The 15,564-nt window shown below is 41.4% G+C and overlaps 1 protein-coding gene across 6 annotated transcripts in view; it reads left to right on the top strand.

Moving 5' to 3' along the window:
• Nucleotides 1–809: 809 nt before the first annotated feature.
• The window catches only part of fbxo10 (F-box protein 10), a 129,144-nt gene continuing 114,389 nt past the window's right edge, over nucleotides 810–15,564 (top strand). For 5 of the 6 annotated variants that reach the window (XM_041226226.1, XM_041226254.1, XM_041226244.1 and 2 more), the window contains exon 1: nucleotides 810–1,218. The gene's annotated coding sequence lies outside the window, so the exon portion shown is untranslated. The remainder of the gene's footprint in view (nucleotides 1,219–15,564) is intronic. The other variant, XM_041226235.1, reaches the window with a different exon arrangement.

The raw sequence follows: 15,564 nt of genomic DNA, 5'->3' as shown, positions 1-15,564 counted from the left end.
AAAAATGACCATGGCCTTTGACCTCTCCTTAGAGTCAAATGCAAACCTAGTTTATAACTCTTTACAGAGTGTATCTAGGTTAATGGTTACTATGGAACACAGATAGGAGCCTATTTATGCTCTATCCAAAAATCACCTTGCCTGTGACCTTTGGCCACTCTACGGTCAAATGTAAAACTAGCTTATAACTCCTTACAGTGCATATAGAGTTATGGTTACTATACAACACATTTAGGAACCCATATATCTGCTATTAAAAAATTACCTTGATAGTTACCATTGACCTCTCCTTAAAGTTAAATGTATAATTAGCTTATAATTCCTTACAGTGTGTAGATAGGGTCATGGTTACTATAGTGTTTAAAGCTAAAGCACGGTGAGATAATGAACTAATGCAGTGTTTTGAATTGAAACTGCTCCAAAAAAAGAATCTGTTCCTGACACTCGTGCTGCAATGCTACAACTTGCCAAAATTTCCAACTGGTACTGAGCTTGGAAGCCATAAAACTGCCAGCAGTTGTTGTTCTTCTTCTTCTTCTTCTTGAATTTTATCTTGGAGATCATGCTCACTTCAATGTATTCCGACAAAACCTCTCAATCCCTCAAATTAGCTCAATTCCTGCCAATTTTTGTTTGTTTGTTTTGTTTTACAGAAATGCAATTGCAAGCTGCTATTCTGAAAGATACTTTTGCCTCCCACTTTCCTCCAAAGGTTGTCAGGATACAGCACGAAACTCGGGGGGAGGGCTGTTTACTCATTCCATTGTGAGAAGCATCAGCGTCAGATCTACGTTTCCGACTGCTGATCTCATTCCCTGTACATTTCTCTATTGCCAGGAGGCTTCTTTTCAGTAAGGAACAGGAGAAACTGTGTGACTTTGACTAAGAGCAGACTCTCGAATCCAAGCTTGGCTCGGCTCCCTTACAAAAACATTTTACTTATTTCTGCTGCAGAGAAAAAAAAAAAAAAACATGTCTCAATTCACTTACCCTAAACCGACAGTATGACGTTTACCACTGAAAGCTTCTAACTAACCGGTGTTGATGTTGCCTGGAAAGCTGGTCCAAATGCAGTTAAGTTATTTTTCCTCCCTTATCCACGCCTTGCTTCGAAGGGAAAGAGGAGGACTTACTTGCCTGAATTTTGCAGCACTGTTTTGGGTTTAACAAAACACACATTGTTCAACAATGTGTCCGTCTTGTTGAGCTTCTAGAAAGGTAAGAACCTTTAGTAATTCAATAACGCTTTTGAAGTGCACACGTTCACCTCGGAGGGAAGCTTAAAACCCGCATCAGTGTTTTAGTAATGTATCGCCAGTAAACAAACAAACAAATGTGTGTGGCTTTCTTTTTTCATATGTTAAGAAGCGTAATTATATGTATATAAAACCAGATATTTATTTATTTATTTGGGGGGGGGATTAAGTAGACGCCAGTCGCTACGGTGTTGTTTAAAGCAGTGATTACTTACAAAGACCACAAACTTCAGTTTTTTTTCCCTCAAAGAGCGTTCTGGAAATTTAAAAACAGTTGGGGGAATTAAATGTGCGGCGTATGCTGAGGTTGTACTTGCCCACTTTACTAGTCAAATCATTGAATAAATATTAAACGTCCGCTGAGGATGAAGGAAATTCTCTGTATAGCCAGTCACCGCTGTGTACTGTATTAATAACGGAATATATTTATTGGTTGCCAGTCGTTCAGTTTGTATGCTGTCAGCATTACCTCCTTAATGATTTAGGTAGGGAAACTTTTTTTTACAGGGCTACCCTTTGGAAATGTTTCAAGCTGTGACGACCTCCCCACTACTCAGTGCGATATCACGTGCTGTTGTTTTAAAATGTTCTTTTCTTTTTGTTAAAAGCGCCTTGGGATAGCAAGCCATTGAAGGCGCTTTAAGTAAAGTTTAATTTGATTTACATACTACTACATAGGAACTCTAATTCAGGAGGAAGGGACTTCTAATCATTATGCCTGCTCTGTAGTCAGCGTCGCCCAGCCTGGAGGTGGTTTTCAGGAATAAATAAAACAGATATATTTTTATAGCTAATGTAAAATGCACTTTTATTTTGCCAAACATAGTTGTCACCTGTAAAACAAATAACCAGATTATAAAATGAAACCTCGGCATATTAGACAAACAGAGGCAAAAGTGTTATCAACAGCAAGCCTGTTTTTTCTGCTTCAAGATGGTTGTATGAATTAAGATTAAATTTTGCTATCAGAAAGGGAAAGCAGCATCGAAAACTTGCATATATAGTATCGGTAGCGTCTACCCAGCCAACATGTCCGAGCTGGCCCCATGTGGGCTACCTCCTGGGCACCAACTGGGCTGCCCACATGGGCCCCAGTTAATTTTGGCCACGGGCTCTACGTGGGCCCCAGTTAATTCTGGCTAGGGGATCCGTGTGGGCCCAAGCTGAGCTAAAGGTAGGTCCTGCATGGGCCTCATGTGGGGTGTTTACGGGCTGTATGTGGGGTTCCTCACCAGAAACCCTGGTTCCAACTGGCTACATATTTATGTATGTATGTATGTATGTATGTATGTAGTTTTTGAGCCTGCAATGAAACACTGAAATGCCAAATTCATATTCTATATATTCTTGTCTCATAGTACATTGTTATATATTTAGGTTAACGTTAAAATGTTTGATAAAGAACAATATATTTAAGTTACTCTGAGACAAATATTACTATGAATGGGCAAATTTCCATTAGTAGTTTAAATATTACCTCAATGGTCTCATAAAAACAATCATTTTACATACTTACACATGGCTAAATAGTCTCTTGTTCTGTCAAAGCATCCAACATAAAAAACAACAATTTTACCCATATTTTATAATCATATCTGTTGTATTGTATATTACCATACCATTTTCCTTCAGCCTTATGAAAACATACAGTATATCTACAAAGTACAAGAAAGTAAAGAGAAGAAATACACAATTTTAAAAAGATACCCTGTTTGTTATAGACCCTTACATAACATTGGCAAAATATTAAGCGGTTAATACTTTGGATGCTGCCCTTTGTCCAACAGACAGCATAAGAATTGTGATTTTGATGATGAAGATATGGAAATATTGTTAAGTCTTCTCCACTATAATGCCCCAAGTAGAGCGGTGTTTCAAGGAGAAGGGGAGGGTGGGGGGTGGGGGGGTGTGGGAGAAGGGGAGGGGGGGGGGGAGGGGGGGGGGGGGGGGGGGGGGGGGGGGGGGGGGGGATGGGGGGGGGATGTGGGGGGGGAGGCGGGGGGGGGGGGGGGGGGGGGGGGGGGGGGGTGTGGAGGGGGGGGGGGGGGGGTGGGGGGGGGAGGGGGGGGGGGAAAAAAAAGAAAAAACAAATTGTAAAATTAGCATTTATGTACATCCAATTTGTGTTGTTATTGCTATTATTATATGAAGATTTGCTTTAATCAAATTGTCACCAATATACTACAAGATTATACAAAAACAATATTTTGCAAAAATGTATTAGGACCTGCCTTAACTTGACACTGGTGGTGACTGGTGTTTTGGGGTCCCACACTGGTGTTACCTGTGACAGATAAGTGGTTGACAGAGATGGAATTCAATTAAAAAGTCACAGAATCTGATTCTTACATTTCACATAATTTTCACAGCATGAAAAGAGAGCGCTGTCTGCAAGCTTTTTTAAAATTAATAATAAATTAATAAGCACCAGTCTTAGTGGCACTTTACAGTACATAGAAGAAACTTGATGGTGTGTTTTTTTATTTTTATTTTTTTTGCTTGTCAGTGTGCTTCTGCATAGGGACCTATTTACTGGGTTTGTAATTTGCAATTAGCAGTTGGGACAGTTTTGGTGACCAGTTCTGAACAGAACAGAATCAGTGTGTTTGAGATTTTTAATATATTCTTCTTCAAGAAATTACATCGATAATTTTTGTAAACAAATCAATAACCAAAATTTTTCTTTTCGCCACTATCACGTTTCACGGAAAACCGACGAATTTTTAATAATAATAAATATAGTGTGTGTGTGTGTGTACTAGTATTATATATATATATATATATATATATATATATATATATATATATATATATATATATATACACACACACACACACACACACACACACACACACACACACACACACACACAAATGTAAACTGTGCATAAACATACAATACAAACAAAATATAGGGTGTTGTAAACATTAAATACCTTCTTACTGTACACAGTACAAGTTAGCTACATACACAGGCCGTTAGGCACACTGGTAAATAAATGTTAAGGGCTGGCATGTTATTGTAAACATAACACCGCATCAAAACAAGGACAGCAACTCAGGTAAGACAACCATTAAATGTATTTATCTAAATGCTAGAAGTATCAGAAACTTTTAGAACTTGAAGCTACTGCACTAACATGTAACTATGATGTGATAGGTGTTACAGAAACTTGGTTGTCTGAGAGTGATGGGGACGAATATAATATTTGTGGGTATAGACTATAGGAAATACAGGCAGGACAGAAGAGGTGGAGGGGTAGCGCCATACATAAGAAACAGTCTTGAAGACCAGGTGTTAAACCTGGACAAAGAAAATAAAGCCGAATCAATATGGGTCAGAATAACGGACAAGAATTCAAAGGGCATAATAATAGGGGCATGCTATAGACCGCCAGATTCAGATGGCGAGCAAAATAATCTGTTATACAATGACATTAGAAATGTGTGTAGCAAAGGAGAAGCCATACTAATGGGGGATTTCAACTTTCCCCATATAAAATGGGAAAATCCGGTGGGGAGCATGACGGATGAAATTGAAATGGTGGAAATGACAAATGACTACTTCCTAAGACAATTTGTCAAGGCACCGACTAGAGGGGAGGCATTTCTTGATTTAGTCTTTTCAAATAACGAAGACAGAATAACTAAAACAGAGGTCAGAGAACCACAAGCAAACTCAGACCACAACATGGTCTCATTTGAAGTGTTTTTTAAAACCCCAAAAGTAAAGGCTAAAGCTAAGGTTTACAATTTTAGAAAAGCAAACTATGAAGGTATGAAACAAAGACTAACAGAAGTAGATTGGCGTAAAATAGAGTAAGCATCCACAGAAAAAGGATGGCTGTTCTTCAGAAATGTAGTATTAAAGGTGCAAAAGAATTACATCCCTAAAGTAGACAAATCTAAATGTAAAACTAAATTGCCAAAATGGTTTAATAGATCAGTTAATTAAAAAATACTCAGCGAAAAAAGGCACTTTACAGAGCGTTAAAAAGGGACCAAAAACAAAGTACACAGAAAGATTACACAGAACTGCAAACGCAAGTCAAAAAGGAAGAAAGGCCAAGAGAGAATGTGACAGGGTCTTCCTCGGGTCACACGTGTGGGTAGCTGCTGTTCAAGCATACAGAGAGACAGAAGTGGTGTTGAAACGCCGGCACAGGCGCGCAGGATTTATTAACAAAAACAGAAAACGATAGTAAAATAAAGGCGGTCATGTGACGTTACCAGCGATGGTAATGCACAGAGGACTAATACAGCAAACTGTACAAAAAGTGCAAAATAAAACACAATACCACAAACTATAAATCAAAAGGTGCCGTGAAAACGGCAGGCCTTGCAGCAGCCCCGATCACGGCGATTGCCTTGGTTTTAGACTGACGCTCCGTTGACACTCCCATCCGCCTGCTGGAACAGCTGATTGCTTTCAGCTGCTGCTCCACGCAGACGGGTAATCGTCCCCAGCGGAGCGCCACAACAGATAAACAATTAAATCAGTATTAACAATCAACACAAACATACAATAAACTACATATTTCATTGTGCAAGGCTTACGCTTTGCCACAGAGAAATAGAAATGAACATTGCTTAGGGGGCTAAAACCAATTCCAAAATGTTTTTCCAATATTACAACAGCAAGAGAACATTGAAAGAGGAGGTTAATTGTCTAAGATATACAAATGGCAAAATCATAGATGAAGGAAAAAATAGCAAATATTAAATGATTACTTTTCACAAGTTTTTACAAAGGAGGATATGGACAACATTCCCCACAAGCATAACCGAGGCAGAAGTGTTAAAGGGACTAGGAGCTCTTAAAATAAACAAATCCCCTGGGCCAGATGAGATCCTCCCAATAGTACTCAATGAAAGGAAAGAAGTTATTTACAAACTGCTAACCAAGATCATGCAACAGTCTCTTGACACAGGGGTTTTACCGACAGACTGGAAAATTGCAAACATAATACAGATCCCAAAAAGGGAAACAAAACTGAACCAGGTAACTACAGATCAATAAGCCTGACTTCTATTATATGCAAAAACTTATGGAAACTATAATAAGATCCAAAATGGAAAATTACCTATATGGTAACAGTGTCCTGGGATACAGTCAACATGGTTTTAGGAACGGGAGCTCGTGTCTAACTAACCTGCTTGATTTTTTTGAGGATGCAACAATGATAATGGATAACTGCAAAGCATATGATATGGTTTATTTAGATTTCCAGGAAGCTTTTGACAAAGTCCCGCATAAGAGATTAATTCTCAAACTGAACACAGTAGGGATTCAAGGAAACACATGTACGTGGATTAGGGAGTGGTTAACATGTAGAAAACAGAAAGTACTGATTAGAGGAGAAACCTCAATGGAGTGAGGTAACCAGTGGAGTACCACAGGGATCAGTATTAGGTCCTCTGCTATTCCTAATCTACATTAATGATTTAGATTCAGGTATAGTAAGCAAAATTCGCAGACGACACAAAAATAGGACGAGTGGCAAACACTGTTGCGGCAGCAAAGGTCATTCAAAATGATCTAGACAAGATTCAGAACTGGGCAGACACATTGCAAATGACATTTAATAGAGAAAAGTGTAAGGTACTGCACGCAGGAAATAAAAATGTGCATTATAAATATCATATGGGATATACTGATATTGGAGAAGGAATTGATGAAAAAGACCTAGGAGTTTCTGCTGACTCAGAAATGTCTTCATCTAGACAATGTGGGGAAGCTATAAAAAAGGCCAACAAGATGCTCAGATACATTGTGAAAAGTGTTGAATTTAAATCAAGGGAATTAATGTTAAAACTGTACAATGCATTAGTAAAACCTCATCTTGAATATTGTGTTCAGTTCTGGTCACCTCGCTACAAAAAGAAAGAGTGCAAAGAAGAGCAACCAGAATTGCTCTGGGTTTAAAAGGCATATCATATACAGACAGGCTACAAGAACTGAATCTATTTAGTCTTGAACAAAGAAGATTACGCGGCAACCTAATTCAAGCATTCAGAATTCTAAAGGTATTGACAGTGTCGACCCGAGGGACTTTTTCGACCTGAAAAAAGAAACAAGGACCAGGGGTCACAAATGGAGATTTGAGAAAGGAGCATTCAGAACAGAAAATAGGAGGCACTTTTTAACACAGAATGGTGAGGATCTGGAATCAACTCCCCAGTAATGTTGTTGAAGCTGACACCCTGGGATCCTTCAAGAAGCTGCTTGATGAGATTCTGGGATCAATAAGCTACTAACAACCAAACGAGCAAGATGGGCCAAATGGCCTCCTCTCGTTTGTAAACTTTCTTATGATCCCTATGGTACACCACTGGTTACCACACTCCATTCTGAGGTTTTTCCTCTAATCAGTACTTTCTGTTTTCTACATGTTAACCACTCCCTAATCCATGTACATGCGTTTCCTTGAATTCCTACTGCGTTCAGTTTGAGAATTAATCTTTTGTGCGGGGCTTTGTCAAAAGCTTTCTGGAAATCTAAATAAACCATGTCATATGCTTTGCAATTATCCATTATCGATGTTGCATCCTCAAAAAAATCAAGCAAGTTAGTTAGACACGATCTCCCTTTCCTAAAACCATGTTGACTGTCTCCCAGGACCCTGTTACCATATAGGTAAGTTTCCATTTTGAATCTTATTATAGTTTCCATAAGTTTGCATATAATAGAAGTCAGGCTTACTGGTCTGTAGTTACCTGGTTCAGTTTTGTTTCCCTTTTTGTGGATCGGTATTACGTTTGCAATTTTCCAGTCTGTCGGTACCACCCCTGTGTCAAGAGACTGCTGCATGATCTTGGTTAGCGGTTTGTAAATTACTTCTTTCATTTCTTTGAGTACTACTTGGAGGATCTCATCCGGCCCAGGGGATTTGTTTATTTTAAGAGCTCCTAGTCACTTTAACACTTCTGCCTCAGTTATGCTAAAGTTATTTAAAACTGGATAGGAACTGGATGACATGTGGGGCATGTTGTCAGTATCTTCCTTTGTAAAAACTTGTGAAAAGTAATCATTTAATATATTTGCTATTTTTTTTTCTTCCTCTACGATTTTGCCATTTGTATCTCTTAAACATTTAATCTCCTCTTTGAATGTTCTCTTGCTGTTGTAATATTGGAAAAACATTTTGGAATTGGTTTTAGCTCCCTTAGCAATGTTCATTTCTATTTCTCTCTTGGCCTTTCTAACTTCCTTTTTGACTTGCGTTTGCAGTTCCGTGTACTCTTTCTGCGTACTTTCTTTTTGGTCCATTTTTAATGCTCTGTAAAGTGCCTTTTTTCGCTGACTTTTTTTAAATTGATCTATTAACCATTTTGGCAATTTAGTTTTACATTTAGATTTGTCTACTTTAGGGATGTAATTGTTTTGCGCCTCTAGTACTACATTTTTGAAGAACAGCCATCCTTCTTCTGTGGGTGTTTTCTCTATTTTACTCCAATCTACTTCTGTTAGTCTCTGTTTCATACCTTCATAGTTTGCTTTTCTAAAATTGTAAACCTTAGCTTTAGTCATTACTTTTGGGGTTTTAAAAAACACTTCAAATGAGACCATGTTGTGGTCTGAGTTTGCTAGTGGTTCTCTGACCTCTGTTTTAGTTATTCTGTCTTTGTTATTTGAAAAGACTAAATCAAGGCATGCCTCCCCACTAGTCGGTGTCTTGACAAATTGTGTTAGGAAGCAGTCATTTGTCATTTCCACCATTTCTATTTCATCCTTCGTGCTCCCCACCGGGTTTTCCCATTTTATATGGGGGAAGTTGAAATCCCCCATTAGTATGGCTTCTCCTTTGCTACACGCATTTCTAATGTCATTGTATAACAGATTATTTTGCTCACCGTCTGAATCTGGCGGTCTATAGCATGCTCCTATTATTATGCCCTTTGAATTTTTGTCCGTTATTCTGACCCATATTGATTCGGCTTTATTTACTTTGTCCAGGTTTAACACCTGGGCTTCAAGACTGTTTCTTATGTATAGCGCTCCTCTTCTGTCCTGCCTGTCTATCCTATACAGTGTATACCCACAAATATTATATTCGTCCCCATCACTCTCAGACAACCAAGTTTCAGTAACACCTATCACATCATAGTTACCTGTTAGTGCAGTAGCTTCAAGTTCTAGAATTTTGTTTCTGATACTTCTAGCATTTAGATAAATACATTTAATGGTTGTCTTACCTGAGTTGTTGTTCTTGTTTTGATGCGGTCTCCCTTCTGTTTTTTTGTTGATTTCTCCCTCCTTCCTTTCTAGTTTAAATGCTTCTGAACCTGCTCGAGGATCTTTTCTCCAAGTATATTGGTTCCCTTTTTATTCAAGTGCAGTCCGTCCCGTCTATACAGATAGTCCTCGTTGTAGAATGTGGTCCAATGATCAAGATAGGTGAAGCCTTCCCGTGTGCATCATGTCTTCAGCCATGTGTTTAGATTAATTATTTCCAGCTGACCATATGGTCAGAAAATACCAAAGTTTTGGTTTTCTCTTTTAATTTTCTTCCTAGCTCTCTGAATTTGTTTTGCAGGGATTTTGGTCTGTCTCTTCCAATGTTGTTTGTACCGATGTGGACGACTACTACCGGGTCGTCTCCTGTTCGTTCTAGGAGCCTGTCCACGTTCTCAGTGATGTGCTTGACCGAGGCTCCCGGAAGGCAGCACACTGTTGTAGTAAGGGGGTCCAAACTGCGAACTGAACTTGCTGTGTTTCTCAATATGGAGTCCCCAACAATCATGAACTCCCTTCTTTTTGCTGTCTGGTCACCACTGTCAATAGGGTCCTGGATGTTGTTCCTTTCGTTCTCTTGTTGTTGTTTCTGCTCATCAAAATTCTGAAGTGACTCAAATGTGTTGGTTGTTTTGATTTCTGGTGGTTGTGTTTGACGAAGTTTCTTTTTTTCCCTGCTTCTGCCTACCTGAACCCAGCTGTTCTGACCTTCTTTCTCCCTGGTGGCTTTCAGTCTGTTAGGGGTGATGCAGACTTCCATGAATTGTGGGTGTGCCAGTTCCTCAAGATCCTGTTGCTGTCTCACTTCTTCCAGCTCCATTTCTAGCATACTTACTAGTTTTTGCAAATCCTGGATCGCGCGGCACTTTATGCACACTTGGTTTAGCTCCGCTGGGTTTTCTCGGATTTCCCACATCAAGCAGGTGTCACAGATTACTGGCTGGAAGACCATATTGAGGGTTTTATTTTTTGAAGTTTAGTTTCTTCTGCAGCTGTCAACCTGCTTTCAAACTGCTTCTAAACTGCTCTGTACTTTTCCACTCCTGTACTTCTCCCACTCGCTGTCGCTTCCACTCGCTGTCGCTGGGAAGACTGCCTCGTTTAACTGCGTTGTTCTGCTGTGCTGTTGGCTCCTCCCCTCGCCTGTGTCTCTGAATGGCGCTGAAATTGAATCAGATGCTCCGAGTTTCAGCTTGTTTGTTATCAGAAAAACACACAAGGCTGTTTGACTTTGAGCTGCTGCGTCCTCTGTTTTCTGATTCAAGCAATTCAAGATGCAATTTCTCCTTACTGCTTCTAAACTGCTCTGTACTTTTCCACGTCTGTACTTCTCCCACTCGCTGTCGCGTTCACTCGCTGTCGCCTGGGTTTTTAATGAGGAAACCCACATACAGCCCTCATGGGATCAATGCAGGACCCAACCGTAAGCCCTGTTTGGGGCCCCATGGAGCCTGTGGCCAAAATTAACTGGGACCTATTTGGGCAGCACAGTTGGGGCCCAGAAGGTAGCCCTGATGGGGCCCACTTGGGAATGCTGGCTATATATTACTATGATCTTTTAAACGTTTTATATATATATATATACACACACACACACACCACTTTAATGTAAGTCAAGCTAAACGTTATGTAAAACGATGATTTTCAAAGAGGGCATGATTGCGATATATTAAGCTAACCATTAAAAAAGTATCAAAAGTGTTCAAAAAATACACATGAAGCAAAAAAAAAAACAGATATTGTTTTTAGTGGAGGAACCCACGCAGAGCCCAACTGGGGCCCCACGCACAATCCAGCAGTAAGCCCAGCTGAGCCCAACCTAACCACCTGCTACCCACATGGGGCCTAGTTGGAGGTGCTGGCTGGGCTTGCAAAAAAACGTAGTTTGCAATGAATGTGGAAATAATAATGTTGTCCAAGGATTGTGGCAAATTGCGGAACAGTGTGAAACACAAAAAACCCTTAAAATTAAATTTTTTTTTTTTTTTTTTTTTGATCGGTGTAGAATGAGAAACTGCACCCCTTGAGATAATAGCTGTCGTTACAAAGGTACCATCATATGTTCATGTCAGAACACTGCACTCTGATTGGTTATCATTAAAACAATGATTAATCCTCTCCCAACACTAAAACCCTAAACCTAAGGTCAGTAATCTATACTGCAGCCATTGCACATCTAAAGTAGTTCATGTTTGGCAGTGAATAAGTGTTTTTGTTAGTTAAAGTGAGCAGAGATGTTGACTTCCTCAGTTGTCCTGACAGGAACATTTTGTGGTACCTTTTGTAGGCACTGTGAGATGCTGCAGCCTTTCAGTGCCGTGGCTTTACAACGCACTCACACTTTGTGACGTAAGGGGATTCACTTCTGCATAGCTGTACCTATGAGAAACTGCATCCCCATGCACTTGTGCACCCCTACTTTATTATATGAATATTCACATTTAGTTGTTAAGTTTTCAATAAAATGTTATTTTATTAATAAATAGGTTGTTCTGCTTCCTGCTTTTTCACACTCTGTTAGTTATGCAAACAATTCACGTGATTTCCATGGCAGGCAACTTCATGTTTGAATGTATTTTTGCGCCTTACAGGATTTCTTTTTTTATTTTTATTTTTAGATGCCACGTTTGAGTAATCCTTCTGTGTTTGTTTACCTCTTTTACAACGGTCCTTGTAGCGTAAACTGCAGATTTCTGACAAAAGTTACAAAACATTTGTTTTAAAAGATAGACAGTTGTTAAAAGCAAGCGATATACACACACATAATAATACTGATATACATGTATTTCATTAGCTATTCAGTCTGCTTGGAACAAAGCATCATGTTTACTACTGTTTTTATTTGCTATGCATGCTGAAATAATTTATCAGTTTCACACAAATATAATCGTTAAACATCAACAGCGGAAAGGTGTGCACTTGCTGTACTCATGCACCATATTCTATTTTCCTTGTTTCAGACCGGGACATGCATAGCATAAAATAAAGGGGATGAATTACTATTCGGGCTCGCAAAATTTTGGTAATAGTACTTGCCCTTCGGGCAGTCCATTGTCGACATTTGGTTGTCCAAAAAAATGTCAGGTTGACCTATGGACTGTGATTTGTACAAAGTACACTATACTCAATAATAGGTACAGTATCTCAGGGTTCACACACTGTTTCAACATCAAAGTTCCAGATTTCCATTTGTTTTTCCCAGACTTGTGTTTTAGTTCGTTTTTACTGGTTTTTTTGGCAGTTATCAACACAGGCAGGCAGCCGCAGACCACTATAGCCTTTTGATCCAGAGCAGAAGTATTTGTCAGAATCTGGGAAAAGAGAATTAAGATACAATCTAAGAAATGTCCAATATTTGAGAACTATGTTGCATTATTTACAAAAAGAATATACAAAGTTGTATACTGCAAGTATATGTGTGCCAAAATAGGATAGAATAATGGTACCAACATTAAAACCAGACTAAAACCAGACAATTCTGGCACAAGTGTACTTGCAGTATGTTACCTTTTTGTAAGGGATAATATTGGATTCTGATCCAAACTTCTTATACCCTCTTAAATATTGAATCCTATATGTGGTGAAAAATAACAAAAATGAAAATAACAAATGTGCACACATTATATATTAAAATGTGCAAGTGTCGTGTATTAAGCATACAAGTCAAATACTAAATACAGTACACCCTCGCTATAACAACCCTGTTTTTGTCCAAAAAGCCTTTTGTTCTATAGTAAAAGGACAATCCAAAATGAACAATATAAGCTGCTGGAGTAAGTTAAGGAAGTCACCTTGGATAAAAGGCATTAGCTAAATTATTAATATTAGTAATATGTTTATTCTTTGATTTTCTTTATTATTACAGTATTTGTCAATACTACCACTAAAAACGATGATAGCAATGAGATTTTGATTACGGTCCAGTCGACTGGATCCTCCGCTGGTTTTCACCAGTGTGACCGGTGTGCGGCAAAATTGCCCAGGCAGGACGAGCACTGATCCTGCTCCAGGTGCCTAGGGCCAGAGCACGTGGCCAAGGCACTGTCAGGTGAGCTGGACAGCTCTCCATGTCGGAAGTTCTCGAGGAGAACTAAGCGATGGAGAGCAGCCCTATCCTCAGCAGAGTCTCTCTCCTCAAGCCATGGGAGAATGAGGTCTGTGGTCCAAGTGCCTCCACAGAGGTCATCCAGGACCCCCCCCCCCCCCCCCCCCTTCCCCACTACAGTGACCAGGGAACTCTCCTGCACAACTGGGTCACCCTCCCCTTCCCCACCACTGGTAAAGAGGCGAATACACCTCTCAACGGATGCGAGATGGTCCACTCAAGGGGACGCTCACCAGGGCACAGACAGTCGCCGCGCAGGCACCGCTTTCCTTCCCCAGGGGACAGGAGGTCACCACGCAGGTACCGCTCCCCTTCCCAGGGCAACCCCAGACCCCACAGTCTCCTTCCTCATCCCCTCTGCCTAGACCTCCTAGCTCAGGTGAGCTATCCTTCATGGTGTCCAGGTCGGACGTATCGGACCCAGCCACCTCCATCGGGCAGGCCACAGTGAGGAGCACCCTGCCGCACTCGCCACACATGTCACAGAGGGAGGAGTTCCGGGCAGAGAGGGCACCCACAGACCGCCCTCCCCTTATGCCAGGACTTCCTGGATTTGGTGTGCTCCTCCTGGGGCAACCCAGTGTCTGCACCCTCAGCCTCCAGAACAGCAGAGTCTGTGCTTTTGACTGCAGGATCCCAAGAAGCAGGCCTAGGCTCATTCCCTACCATCAGGGATATGGTCATAAGAACATAAGAACATAAGAACATAAGAAAGTTTACAAACGAGAGGAGGCCATTCGGCCCATCTTGCTCGTTTGGTTGTTAGTAGCTTATTGATCCCAAAATCTCATCAAGCAGCTTCTTGAAGGATCCCAGGGTGTCAGCTTCAACAACATTACTGGGGAGTTGATTCCAGACCCTCACAATTCTCTGTGTAAAAAAGTGTCTCCTATTTTCTGTTCTGAATGCCCCTTTTTCTAAACTCCATTTGTGACCCCTGGTCCTTGTTTCTTTTTTCAGGCTGAAAAAGTCCCTTGGGTCGACACTGTCAATACCTTTTAGAATTTTGAATGCTTGAATTAGGTCACCACGTAGTCTTCTTTGTTCAGATCATGGTGTTGGTGCAATGTTCCACCTTCACCAAGAAGGGATAAAGACCTAACCTGCCCATCAAAGCCTTGCAGGACAGCGGACGCAATGCTGAAGAAGGCATACGCGTCGGCACCGCTGTCCGTGTGAGCAGCGAACGCCATGGCCATACTGGTGCATTACCAAAACCAGCTTGCGAAGAGGCTGCAGGACAGAGCCACAGAGGCAGACACAGGGGAGCTCCAGGCGGTGGCTAAGGCAATGACTGACCTAATAGGGGAGTTAGGTCAGGCATCAGGGAGGTTGCTGGCGGTGATGGTGGCTGCTCGCCGGCATTTGTGGCTGACGCAAGCCAAGCTCACCGAGAAGGTGGCGCTGCTGGATGCCCCCATTACACTGGGGCAGACTTTTGGGGCAACCATTGATGTGAGCCTTGAGAGGTCCCACAAGGCCACAGAGGTCGCCTCAAAGTTCCCGTGCCTTCCGGCTTACAGTCAGCGCCCAAGGTGGCATTCGTACCCTGCTGGGGTAAAAGGGTCTGAACACCACCCTCCACCCCAGAGTAGGCAGGCAGGCAGAGGCAGGGCCAGCGGCAGGGGACCACCGCAGGCCAGAGTAACTGGTTCGCTGGCTTGAGGCCGGGGCCTAAGAAAGATGCACCTCCTCCCAAGCCCAAGGGAGACCGCCCCTGAGGTACCCCGGCTGCCACCAAACCCCCCCACAACCAGACTAACCAACGGCAATGACCCATGGCAAGGCTGCACCCAGGAGTCCTGAGTCACGGATACGCTGTACAATTCTGCATAGGTCCGCCACCCTTCAAGGGTGTCGTCGAACCAGCGAGGGCAATACTCCTTCAACAGGAGATAGCCAATCTTCGAAGGAAGAATGCTGTAGGCTTGGTAAGTCCAAGCAATGCCCTCAGCGGCTTTTACTCC

The sequence above is a fragment of the Polyodon spathula genome, chromosome 2, assembly GCF_017654505.1.
Source record: "Polyodon spathula isolate WHYD16114869_AA chromosome 2, ASM1765450v1, whole genome shotgun sequence".
NCBI lineage: Eukaryota > Metazoa > Chordata > Actinopteri > Acipenseriformes > Polyodontidae > Polyodon > Polyodon spathula.
The sequence above is the reverse complement of the archived record's forward strand: the minus strand, read 5'-3'. Positions and strand labels throughout refer to the sequence as shown.